Source organism: Engraulis encrasicolus, chromosome 19 (assembly GCF_034702125.1).
Source record: "Engraulis encrasicolus isolate BLACKSEA-1 chromosome 19, IST_EnEncr_1.0, whole genome shotgun sequence".
In the NCBI taxonomy this organism is placed as follows: domain Eukaryota; kingdom Metazoa; phylum Chordata; class Actinopteri; order Clupeiformes; family Engraulidae; genus Engraulis; species Engraulis encrasicolus.
In genome coordinates this window covers 8,332,519-8,345,018 of record NC_085875.1, presented here as the reverse complement: position 1 = coordinate 8,345,018, position 12,500 = coordinate 8,332,519, and the positions used below count along the sequence as shown (strand labels likewise).

General features: G+C 47.8%; 1 protein-coding gene across 3 annotated transcripts in view; it reads right to left on the bottom strand.

Moving 5' to 3' along the window:
- Positions 1–12,500, bottom strand: part of daam1a (dishevelled associated activator of morphogenesis 1a) — a 148,561-nt gene that overhangs the window by 101,922 nt on the left and 34,139 nt on the right. For 2 of the 3 annotated variants that reach the window (XM_063183600.1, XM_063183602.1), the window contains exon 1: positions 11,443–12,500. This exon is cut by the window's right edge. The exons of the other annotated variant lie outside the window; for it this stretch is intronic. The gene's annotated coding sequence lies outside the window, so the exon portion shown is untranslated. The remainder of the gene's footprint in view (positions 1–11,442) is intronic. 3 annotated transcript variants of the gene reach the window in all.

Sequence of the window (12,500 nt, the reverse complement as noted above, 5' to 3'; positions counted from 1 at the left end):
GAATGGGGAACGGGCATAATGGACTTGGACAGAGGCATAAAACCAACACTGCTCTCCAGGAGCAAGTAAAGGGGAGTTGGTGTGGGGAAGACGGTGGTGGTGGTGGCGGAGTTCAAGTTGTTTTGCCTGGAAGCTGAAGTCAAACATCAGCATTTGTTTTTTTATTTGTCAGTATCCATCGAGCCACTCACCTGGCAACAACCGACTGTACGACTCAAAAGCATCCGAGATGTTCAGCAGATCTCTGGAGCAGATATTTGGCAAGGGTTGGGTACCGTACGTCAACCATCAGCAACTTTTTTGCCAGTATCTATCCTGGCACTGACCCACTACAGTACCGTAAAACTCTGAAGCATCTGACTGTTTCAGCAGATCTTTGCCTGACCGTGTTTAAAGGGACACTGTGCAGGAAATGGTCAAAAAAGGTACTGCAACTATGCTGCTCATTGAAACTGGGTTGCCTATTGCCAAATTTGATATTTACATGAAAGTTTACTAAGTAATAAACAAATATTTTCTAGTATGGTCCAAGTACAGTCATTTTTGCAGCTAAAATTTGCTATTTTTGGAAATTCAAAATGGCGGACCATGGAGAAGATCCCCCTTTTCATGTATGAAAAATGTATTTTTTTCCAGTCATAATGAATACTTAGAATTTAATGGTGGTGATAAGTATTCATGAAAAAGGCAACATTATTGAAAGGGTAGCATGAATTCTGGAAATAAACAATTAAAAATCTCACACAGTGTCCCTTTAAGTCAACCATCAGCAGCTTTCCACCAGTATCTATCCAGCCACTCACACAATGCCACCAGAATATACCGTACGTACAACTCCAAAGCATCCGAGTGTCAGCAGATGACAAGAAATCAAGTCAAGTCAAGTCAGCTTTTGTTGTCAATTACTCCATTCATCAACCTATGGCCCTAAGATTCACAAAGAACCCTCGGGGGGAGGCCTCTATTGAACATCATGTATCACAGTGCCTGCGGCCCTGGAACAACGACAACATTGCACTTGTCACCAGGGCACTCTGTGTATCTTTTTCACTGACTGACACATAGCTGTCAGGGCCGGTGAATAACACTCTGATGGTATGTTCCGTCAGCGATATCAAAGCGTACCGTAAGCACGTCAGATAAGCGAACACGCGAAACGTTGTTGTGCGTACATAGCTGAGGTGTGCAACAACCCCATAAACACAAGTTCTGGGAACATGCAGATGGAAAGTCAGATGTGGAGGTAAGGAGGGGAACAGAGAGGGAATGTTGGTAGAACATTAGAGGTGGAGGTTGGTGGTGGTGGTGGTGGTGGTGGGGGACAGGTAACCTCGAAAGAGGTGTTCTACAACCCAAAAAACACAAATTCAAGGAACATGGCGAATATATGTCAGGGTTTGTGTGTACTGTATGTGCGTGTGTGGGGAGAGTGGGGTGGGGGTGGGGTGGGGGTGGTGAGGGAACGTTGGTGGAATATTTGAGGTGGTGGTGGTGGTGGTGGGGGGGGGGGGGTTGACTGGCAAGAGTGGTATTGCAGAGATGATTAGGTGGTATATGCGGGGGAAGCATGCTCTAATTCCTGGCCCTGATTGGATCCATTTGTCAATGGCCAGGTTCGGGACAGGCCCGGTAGAGCCGTGCCAGCAGCAGGCACGGAAGGTTCCAAATGTTTCCAGAGTAGCGGCGGCAGGGGCGAGCGGGAGTGCCAGAGAGAGTGCCACATTAGTGGGGCCGATCATTAGCCAAACGCACAGCGCTCGCTCCATACTCAACTTGCACACACGCACGCACGCACGCACGCACGCACGCACGCACGCACGCACGCACGCACGCACGCACACACACACACACACACACACACACACACACACACACTTTCTTTCTAGCTCAGACACACACTCGCTGCCTTTCTCTCAGTTCAGACACACATTCATTCATTCATTCTCTCTCTCTCTCTCGCTCACACACACACACAAACCCTTAAGGTATCTCATGTGACTTCTCAGTATCAGTAAAATGACAAATGACGAGAGAGAGACAGAGAGAGAGAGAGAGAGAGAGAGAGAAACACAGAGAAACACACAGACAGAAGAGTTGATGCTCCCCAGAGAGAAAAAGACAGAGTGAGAATCGAGTTGGAGAGAGAAACCAGAGGGAAGACCTAGCAAATGAGAACGAGACAGAATTAGGGCAGTGAGTTTCTCAAAAGAGAAGTTGTTAGCCTGTTAGCAACTTCGGTAGTTGCCAATGGGAAAATGCATTGAAAACAACAAAGTCGCTAATGTAGTAAGCAACTTTGGTTTTGAGAAATTCACCCCTGCAACATAGAGCGAGAGAGAGAGAGAGAGAGAGAGAGAGAGAGAGAGAGAGAGAGAGAGAGAGAGAGAGAGAGAGAGAGAGAGAGAGAGAGAGAGAGAGAGAGAGAGAGAGAGAGAGAGGTTAGTTGCTGGTGATGAACCCGACTATAGCATCCTCCTCCAGGATGTGGGCTCAGCGTGAGCTGTCCTACTCACTACAGTACATTCTACTCTCCGCTCTCCTGCTCTTCTCTTCTCCTCTCCTCTTCTCTTCTCTTTTCTCTCTCTCTCTTCCTCTCCTTTCTGACCATCGCTACTCTCTACGCTCTCCTCCTGTGCTTCTCCAAAACCCTATCTCCTCTGCACCTATCGTCATCTTCTCTTCTCTCTTCCTCTCTTCCTCTCCTTTCTGACCATCGCTACTCTCTACGCTCTCCTCCTGTGCTTCTCCAAAACCCTATCTCCTCTGCACCTATCGTCATCTTCTCTTCTCTCTTCCTCTCCTTCTTGGCCACCCCTCCTCTACCCTCCCCTCTCCTCTCCTCTCGTCTTCTCCTGTTCTTGCTCTTCCTCTGTTCTTTCTTATCCTCTCCACTGTTCCTCACTTTATCATCTTCTCTCCCCCTCTCCTGATATTCTCATCTCTACTCTTTTGCCATATCTGCCCATCTCCCCACTTTACTGACCACTCCTCTCCTCTCCTCTCTCTCTATCCCCCCTTTTGTTCCCTGTTCCCTTCATCTCCTCTCCTCACCCCCCTACATCCCCTTCTCTCATCTACTTCTCTCTTCTTCCCTCATCCCGTGCTGTATGACTTCCCACAGCTACCCTCCACGACCCTCCTCCCAGAGATTCTTTAAGTATATGCCAATGTAATAGGTTGCTATGGGTACTTAACATGACCAGGTTCCGGTCTGCCTAAAGGGGTGTGTCATAATACTCCTAGCAGAACAGTCCTTAGGTCTGCCTAGGTCTGCCTAAAGGGGGATTTCCCCCACCTCCCCCTTGCAATAATAGAACCCGGAAACAATGGGCCAATGGAACCTCTCTCTCTCTACTCTCTCTGCTCCTCCTCTGTCCCCATCCATCCTCTCCTCTTGCTGTTCTCTTCTTCCCCTCATCATTCCTTCATGATCCATCTCCTCTCCTCTCCTCACCTCCCCACACCAACTCCTCAACTCCATTCCTCTTGTCTGCTCTCGAACCGCACTGCCCACAATCACAGCCTTCCACTAAACCTACTCTCCAATCAATATGACTTACAGCATGTTTCCACCTGGTCTGAGCGCTGAGTTTGGACAACATGCAATCACGAGGAACAAATGACAAAACCCCAGCTTAATAACTGATCCCGTGGCACCAAAGACAGATTGTATTGTATTTCGGGGGAATTGCAAACAGCCGTGCTGCATTGGGCCATTACAGGAGTTACGTACACGAGACGATGACTTATTTAAAAGGTGCTATGGTGTATGGTTTTCACTTGCACGTGAGCAGCATCGTGTCTCAGCCAGGGCCGCTGACAGTATTGTCCGAGCCCAGGACAAAGCGATCTGAAAGGGCACCCTTCTGAATAACTCCAGAGTAATGAGGACCCAATTCTGCCACCCCTCCCTGTCGCCAGAACATCTGACCCGTTTGCTCTCCGCCGCCTCCTCTGGTCCCAGTTGTAGTAATGGACCCATAGGCCCAGCTGAAAGCACATCCCACAGGCCTCCTCTCTCTCTCCCCCACTCAGAGAGGAAACCCAAAACTGGACACTGACAGAGGTGGGGTCAGGTGACGGGACGGGGGTGCCTCTGAGGGACATTTTTAGGCTTTGTTTCATGAGGGATGGTCAGATGTCAGGGTTCAGACAGGGTCAAATAGTTTTGGGGGGGCCAATTACATAAAGCACTCAAGGCAGCACTGCCCATGAGGCCTCAGTGCAGTGCCCCATCAACTCTCCTCTCCCTATGTAGTGTGTCAATACCCCAAATCAATACTGGTAAATGGGATGACCAGCACTCTGTCACACAAAACCACAAAGTGGACACATGGTTGGCACATATGCGTTAAGACTGAATAACTTAGGTCTCCATTCCATAGCACAATGCCATTCTGATCATATTCAGGTTTGTTTCAGCAAATCAACATTTTGTCAATATGACTGATAAAATAAACATAGACAAAGTAAATAAACAGCTAATTAAAATCAGTCAAATATTCAGGCTCAGACTCAAGCATTCAAGCAGATCTTTCTCTCTCGTACACACAGACAGACACACACACGCACAAACAAACAAGCACACAGGCACACAGACTCCCAAACACATAGCTCTAGATTCTAGCCAACACATCTGGGCGAATGATCCACTCCAGCTGAGCCGCTTTAAACAGATCATTACCGTGTGCAATACCAAAGAACAGCAGACATCATCATTTTCCACAAAAAGATTTAGCTCCAAAGTTACGTATACTCATTGACCCTTCATGTTTTTTTGTTTCTTTTTGACCTACCTGTATGAAGATGCCCGCAATGCTGGTACTGTTCTACACTGTGGCATGTAAGGACTGTGTTTGGACAAGAGAGACTGTACTGTTGTCTACTATATTTGTCTGTGTGACACGGCTCTGTCAAAACAACTGAGTCAAAATAAAAGTCCGGCGGCATGACAGGCATCAAATGACCAGATGCATCTGACTGACCACAGAGCGCCTGCTGTGTGTCATATGAAAGAATGCTGACCAATTAAATAGCCATTTTCTTTTTCACTTCCGTTTTGTGCATTTCAGGGTTCTGTGTGTGTGTGTGTGTGTGTGTGTGTGTGTGTGTGTGTGTGTGTGCACCTACATGTTTTTTCCATACACGGATGGCAGTTTTCAAAAGAAAAACAACAGCCACTTTCAGTTTCTGTTTTTGTCAATATTTGCTCTATAGTACACTGTGTGTGCACAAGCGTGCCTCTGTGTGTGTGTGTGTGTGTGTGTGTGTGTGTGTGTGTGTGTGTGTGTGTGTGTGTGTGTGTGTGTGTGTGTGTGTGTGTGTGTGTGTGTGTGTGTGTGTGTGTGTGTGGTTTCATGATGACATCTAATGTGTGTGTGTGGTTTCGAGATGACAGCTGATATATTCTGACACTGATGCAAAACCTTGCTAAATGCATAATTACTACTATGATGTGGTTCTACACCTAGAAAAAGTAAACAGAAATTATAAAATCACTTGCAGTGTACTGTAAATACAGCCAACCGCCACCAGCCCAACACAAACCTCCCTACAGGCCACAGTTACTTTCAATCCCCTTCTAATCTCACCAGGCTCAGGGGATGGAGAGCGGGTGGACGGAGGGATGTTGGAGGTTTGCAGTCAATCAATATTGGAAGATGCTACACTTATGGCCTCAAGCAGACACAGACGTACACAGACATACAGAGACACACAGACAGACACACAGATAGACACACAGACAGACACAGACACACACACACACACACACACACACACACACACAGGCAGACACACACACACACACACACACACAGGCAGACACACACACACACAGGCAGACACACACAGGCAGACACACACACACACACACACACACACACACACACACACACACACACACACACACACACACACACACACACACACACACACACACACACACACACACACACACACACACACACACACACACACACACACACAAAATCCCTGAGGGATGTCATGAGGTCAACAGGAGATTCTGCCTCTGTCCATCTAAGTGCCCGTGTCATTGAGGAAACGCCTCCTGGATTGTGTGTGTGTGTGTGTGTGTGTGTGTGTGTGTGTGTGTGTGTGTGTGTGTGTGTGTGTGTGTGTGTGTGTGTGTGTGTGTGTGTGTGTGTGTGTGTGTGTGTGTGTGTGTGTGTGTGTGTGTGTGTGTGTGTGTGTGTGTGTGTGTGTGTGTGTGTGTGTGTCACACAGAGACACCTGGACAGCCATGCAGGACTGACAGGTATCAGGAATGTTGCCTCCTATTCTCTGCCCACCCCCACCCTCCACTCTACCCTCTTTGTAGCATTCACATGCCTGTCATAGCAATGAGTACCCCCCCCCACCCCACTTTAGTCCCATAAACTGCTGACAGCACACCGCTTTGTGTCCCTTGTTGTCCCTAGAGGTACATGTCAACCTCTCTCACGTTGTCATGCCATCATGCCTAAGCGATAAGAAAAATGGAGACACATGTTTAACCACAGTGTGATGTGGAAACACCCAGATATGTTCCCAGCATTTGTGTCATACCACGGATTAGTTATGTTTTCCCATTGTGCCGCTGTCCCATTGAAATGTCATTTGAAATGTACGGCATCTGCATAGCTAGCAACCGTTTTTTAAAAATGGCATTTCGACTTGTGCATCAATCTGCCAAAAGGTTTGTGATGAACTCAGAGTGAACTGATATGATGTGACAGCTTTATCAAATGGCAAATCAGAGATCCTCCTTTACTGCAGTCAAACTGCATCGAACAATGGACAAGGAACCATGTGAAAGTAACAACAAGGTCGTTTGTAAAACGACTTCTTTAGGGATTAAAACATTACAACCTCATAATACAAGGCAAGTATAGTAACCATGCCATAAGCGGAACAATGGCTCTGTCAATGGTGATTTATCAGGGAGTTACAACACACTGCCATCAAATATCAATCTGGCAAGTGCATCAACCGTCCAGAATCTGATGCAGTGCATCAAGTTTCTGATATACAAACAATACTGATATACATTACCAGGGGTGATAGTGAAAAAAAATCCTGAGCCTGAACTTTTTCCCCTGCTCTAACGACGACGACAAGATAGTGACGTAACGTAGGCCTATTTTGACACATTATTCAAACATTTAATAGCCTGTGTATGACCATTATTCAAGCCTGATAGTAGAAGAAAACCCTGAACCTGTAACACTTTCTGAGATAAGAATAACCTAATGGCTAATTATTATCAATGTTTTTATTTTTGCAAACTCTGTCAAGCCTGAAATCAGGCATGGAGCCTGAATACTACTGAAGCCCTGCATTACTGTTTACTTATCTTCTATTGCCATTTCCAGGTGAAAGTGCATTAATTTTCTGATACACAAAGCAACATGTTGTCCATTATCCCTGATACACAAGATACAGGATCTGCTGTAGATGAGGGAATGGAAAGAGCCTGCGGTCAGCATTTACCATTACCAGTCCTGAGCATTCGGCTGTGGAATCAATACAAGCCAATGGTGTCCTCATACGTTCCTCCATCAAATACCAATAACCAATCACAATAACTCAGCGCAGGCTCTGGCCCAGAGTGTTCTAGAACAGTGGTTCCCAACCTATGGGTCGGGACCCACCTTATGGGTCGCCAAAGATCCACAGGGGGTCGCGGAGCCCTCTTGATTTTAAGGGGTTTCATTTTAAATATATATAGCCCATGTTGAATAAAAGACAAAGCATTTAACTAATAAATGCATAGAAGTAACAAATTGTAACTGCTACATTAAACATTTATTCTATATTTGACCAAAGACGAATTGAGGAATAAAATAACTAAAATTAGTTTTCGCAGGAAACAGAGGGTTGGGTCACCAAAGCTTACAATAGTAAAAACATGGGTCCCTTAAGAAAAAGGTTGGGAACCACTGTTCTAGAACACAGTGCATTGTCCACAGGCTTCTAGAATGCATTCTTCAGGGAGCCACCGATAATAATGGAAAGTCACAACGTGTCATGAACTTCAATCCGCTTTGACATATTGTGGGTGTAATGCAGATGGCATGTAACCATTGGGGATTATGTCAAAGAAAAGAATAATAGCCCATGCTCTTGTGTAATGACGACTTTTTGTTGTTTTTGTTATCGTTTCCGCAAACTGCTCGGGGCGTGGGGATAGTCATGGGGGAATGCCAATGTTTTGCCATCATAGCACACAGAGCTTTAGTCTTCTATTTTGTATTTCCTCCATCCCCACTTTACATATCCACAACCACACACACAAATACAAAAATACAGTCACACACACACACACAGACACACTAGGCTATCCACCCACAGCCGAGGAGGTTCTGATCCAGTGGCTTGTCTTACATTACAAGTAAGCCACCACACACACACACACACACACACACACACACACACACACACACACTAGCCTATCCGGCCATGGCGTTGTTGCCAGGGTGGTTAGATTCAGTGGCGTTGCATTGCATTACATTTGTTAATCCTGCAGGGATGAGTTGGTGGTGGTGTTGGGATTTCCCTCCTTCAGTCCCATGTAGGGCAATGAGCTCTTTTTTTATTCATCTCCTATGCTGCTTTTCACATGCTAAGCTTGGAGGCGGGACTACGACTGTCAATCACAGCCAGCTGTCACTGAGTGGCGGTTGAGGGTTCGGAACACTGGGGAGGGTGGTCAGACACTCTACAGAATCTTGGAAACAATCATTGAGAGGGGTGCTGGGTTGCCGCGGAAACCCCAATTACGAGCGTGGATATGCTGATCGGCTCCCATAAACAGCCAATCAGACTGCACGAACAGTGATAAATTACCGAATTAGAATAAGACCGGTCACAGGACCCTCCCTGTCCTGGTCCCATCTCACCGTACATGCACACACACACACGTGCACACACACACACACACAGTCCTGATCACAGGCCACTGCAAATTTGCCCCTTTTTTCCACAAAAACACACTCTGCACCCTGTATGTAAACACAGTTCCCAGGAGAGAGAGAGCAACAAAAAAAAACGCAAACACTGACTGCACATTTAGGTCAAACTCTCGTACTCAAACACACACAGAAACACGGAATAAAAGCAAAGGAAAACACAGCCAGATAGAAGGGAAAAGAGTGAGAGATGGAGAAAAGGAAAAAAAAACTGAGAGAGCGAAATCCAGATATAATCAATTATCTCAGCTCGAACTGGCTGAGCAAGAGTGCAAACAAGCTGCCAGCAGGCACGCACTCTCTCTCTCACACACACACACACACACACACACACACACACACACACACACACACACACACACACACACACACAGTAACAGGAACATGCACACACACACACAAACACACACACACATCGTAACAGGAACATACACGCACAAACACACACACACACACACACACAGTAACAGAAACACACACACACACACACACACACACACACACACACACACACACACACACTCTGAGTCACAGGAACACACACTCAAACTGTTGCGATGTCCGGCCTCCCTCTCCACACCCAGGGGAGAAATGCACACCGGTCTCATTCCATTCAGAAGGTTTTTTTCCTCCCTGCCTACCCGATGACTACCCGTGTTCAGCACATTCACACGCAGTCAAACACACATACAGTATTAACACCCATTTACGTACATGCATCTTCATCTGCATATGTATACACACACACAAACACACGCACACACACACACACACACACACACACACACACACACACACACACACACGCACACACACACACACACACGCGCACACACACGCGCACACACGCGCACACACGTCTCAGAGTAGTTTATGTTCTGGGTGAAAAGCCTCATTGAGCCCTGAGCAACAAGCCTTTGGCCCACACAGCAAGACACGCTGACCAGAACAAATCTGTCAGAGAGAGAGACAGAGACAGAGAGAGAGACAGAGAGAGAAGGGGAGAAGGAGAGAGAAAGAGAAGAGAAGAGTTGATGTGTACAGTATGTATGTTGTGAATGGCTGTGTGTGTTTTGCCTCAAGAGTGGGGAGAACATCAAAGTGTGTGTGTGTGTGTGTGTGTGTGTGTGTGTGTGTGTGTGTGTGTGTGTGTGTGTGTGTGTGTGTGTGTGTGTGTGTGTGTGTGTGTGTGTGTGTGTGTGTGTGTGTGTGTGTGTGTGTGTGTGTGTGTGGACTCGAGAGCGTGGAGAACATGACAGCATGTTCGGCTTTATTTATAGCAGTGTCCAGCAACCGGCACACACACATCACTGCATTCTCCTTGCCAAGAACACACACACACACAGTCATTCTGTCCTACGCACACACACACACACACAGAAACCAACCGCCACTGCATCACGCTTGCCAATAACACACATGCATACAGAGTCATATCGTCACACAAACACTTGCCAAAAACACACACCGAGACACACACACTCTGTGTGCTGTTGTCCGTTTCTGCATTTGAATACAGCATGAAACGCGTCACAGCTGTGGCAACAGCCGCCGCCAGTTCAGTTCAGTACAGTAGAGTAGAGTAGAGTTCCAGTGCGGTACGCTGGCCTGCTTTGCCTTCACGGGCTGCTCTTGCCTGACCGCCTGTTTGCCTGGTTTCTCTGTCCGTCTGCCTTCTTTGCCTGCCTGCCGGCCTTGCTTGTCTGCTCAGTTCTATTCTCAGTCTGCCTGTCTGCCTACCTTTTCTGTCTGCCTACCTGCCTGCTTTGCCTGTCTGACTTGCCTGTCTGCCTTGCCCGCCTGCCTCCCTAGTTTCTCTGCCTTGACCGCCTGCCTGCCTGCCTGCTTCCCTTGTCTGCCTGCCTGCTTCTCTGCCTTCCTTGTCTGGCTTGCTTGCCTGCCTGCTGCCTGCTTTCCTTGCCTGTCTGCTGGCCTGCCTGCCTGTCTGCCTTCTCTGCCTGCCTTGCCTGGCTTGCCTGCCTCCCTGCCTTCTCTGCCTGCCGTGCCTGGCTTGCCTGACTCCCTGCTTTCTCTGCCTGCATTGCCTGGCTTGCCTGACTCCCTGCCTGGCTTGCCTGCATTGCCTGGCTTGCCTGACTCCCTGCCTGGCTTGCCTGCCTGCTTGCCTGCCTGCCTGCCTCCCTGCTTTCTGTGCTTTCCTTGCCTGCCTGCCTGCCTGCCTCCCTGCTTTCTCTGCTTTCCTTGCCTGCCTGCTTGCCTCCCCTGCTCTGCTCTGTGAGAGGGGAAAGGGGCTTATCAGCGTCTGGTAAATTAATAATGAACTGCTGCTGCAGCCTTTACGAGTCCCCACTGGTGGCGTATCCAACGGCAAGTTTTCCGCTGCTCGCCAAAAAAGAAAGTGGAGGAAAAAGGAAAGAAAAGAAGACGGCGAGGACGAAGAAGAGGAACGAGGAAAAAGAAAAGAAAATAGCACACACTCAAGTCATACACTTTAGTCCCCCCCTTTTCTTACCTTCTCAAAACATTCAGCAGCAGCTGTTCCACTTCACGAGTACATTTCGCTCCCGTTGCTCCAAAACAAAACAAGGCAAAACAAAATAAAATGAAAAAAAGACACGAATCCCGACGGGTGCCTTGACGCTACTAAGTCCTTTTTTTTACGAGCTGGAGAGTCCTCCCTTGCTCTTCTCTCCGGGCTTCAGCACACCAGATGACAAACAAGCCAGAGGGATTGAGAGCGTCAGAGAGAGCGACAGCGAGAGAGGGAGATAGATAGGAGGAAAGAATGAGAGCGCGAGAGACAGAGAGAGAGAGAGATAGAGAGAGAGGGAGAGGGAGAAAGAGAAAGAGGTGGATTGAAGGGGGGAAAAAATCTCAAAAAAGGGCTGAAGGAGAGAGAGTTGGAGTCTCTACATCCTCTGTGGTGAGCTCAGCAGCACACCCACGAGATGAGATGAGATGAGAGGCAAAGCTACTCTCTGCCCCCTTGCAGCAGCAGATCCAAACAGGCCACATCTGTCAGAGATGCCACATTTACAGCCGTGTGCAACACACACACAGAGAGACGTAAACACACACTACACTGCACGACACGACGCTACGCTACACGCCACCCGCACTCCTCAGCACTCTATCCAGCTTCTGTTGTTAAAGTTGAAGCGCTTCCAGGCACGGGCCGAATGTCTTTTCTGTAAACATCCACCAGCACCTCGGCGAGAAAAAGTAGGCAGTCCAGTTCAGTTCTGTCCAGTCTCAACTCATTCCACGGTGTGTCCGCGAACTTCTCAGGTTGTGGTGGTTGTGTGTGCGCTCATAGATAGCCAACAGTGCTGCTGCCACTGTTTTTTCAACCTCTCTGCTCCGCACAAAGAATTTCCCAGAAGCACAAGATATACTTTCGACCAGGCAGCAACTGCGGGAATAGGGGTAGCTGATTTTGCTGGCTTATGGCAGGGCTTTTGTGAAGCCTCCTCTCTCTCTCAGCTACTCTAATATACACACGCGTGCGGACACACACTCCCTCTCCTATAGCGCATATACAGTGTAAGCTCAGCTCAGCTCACACACGCA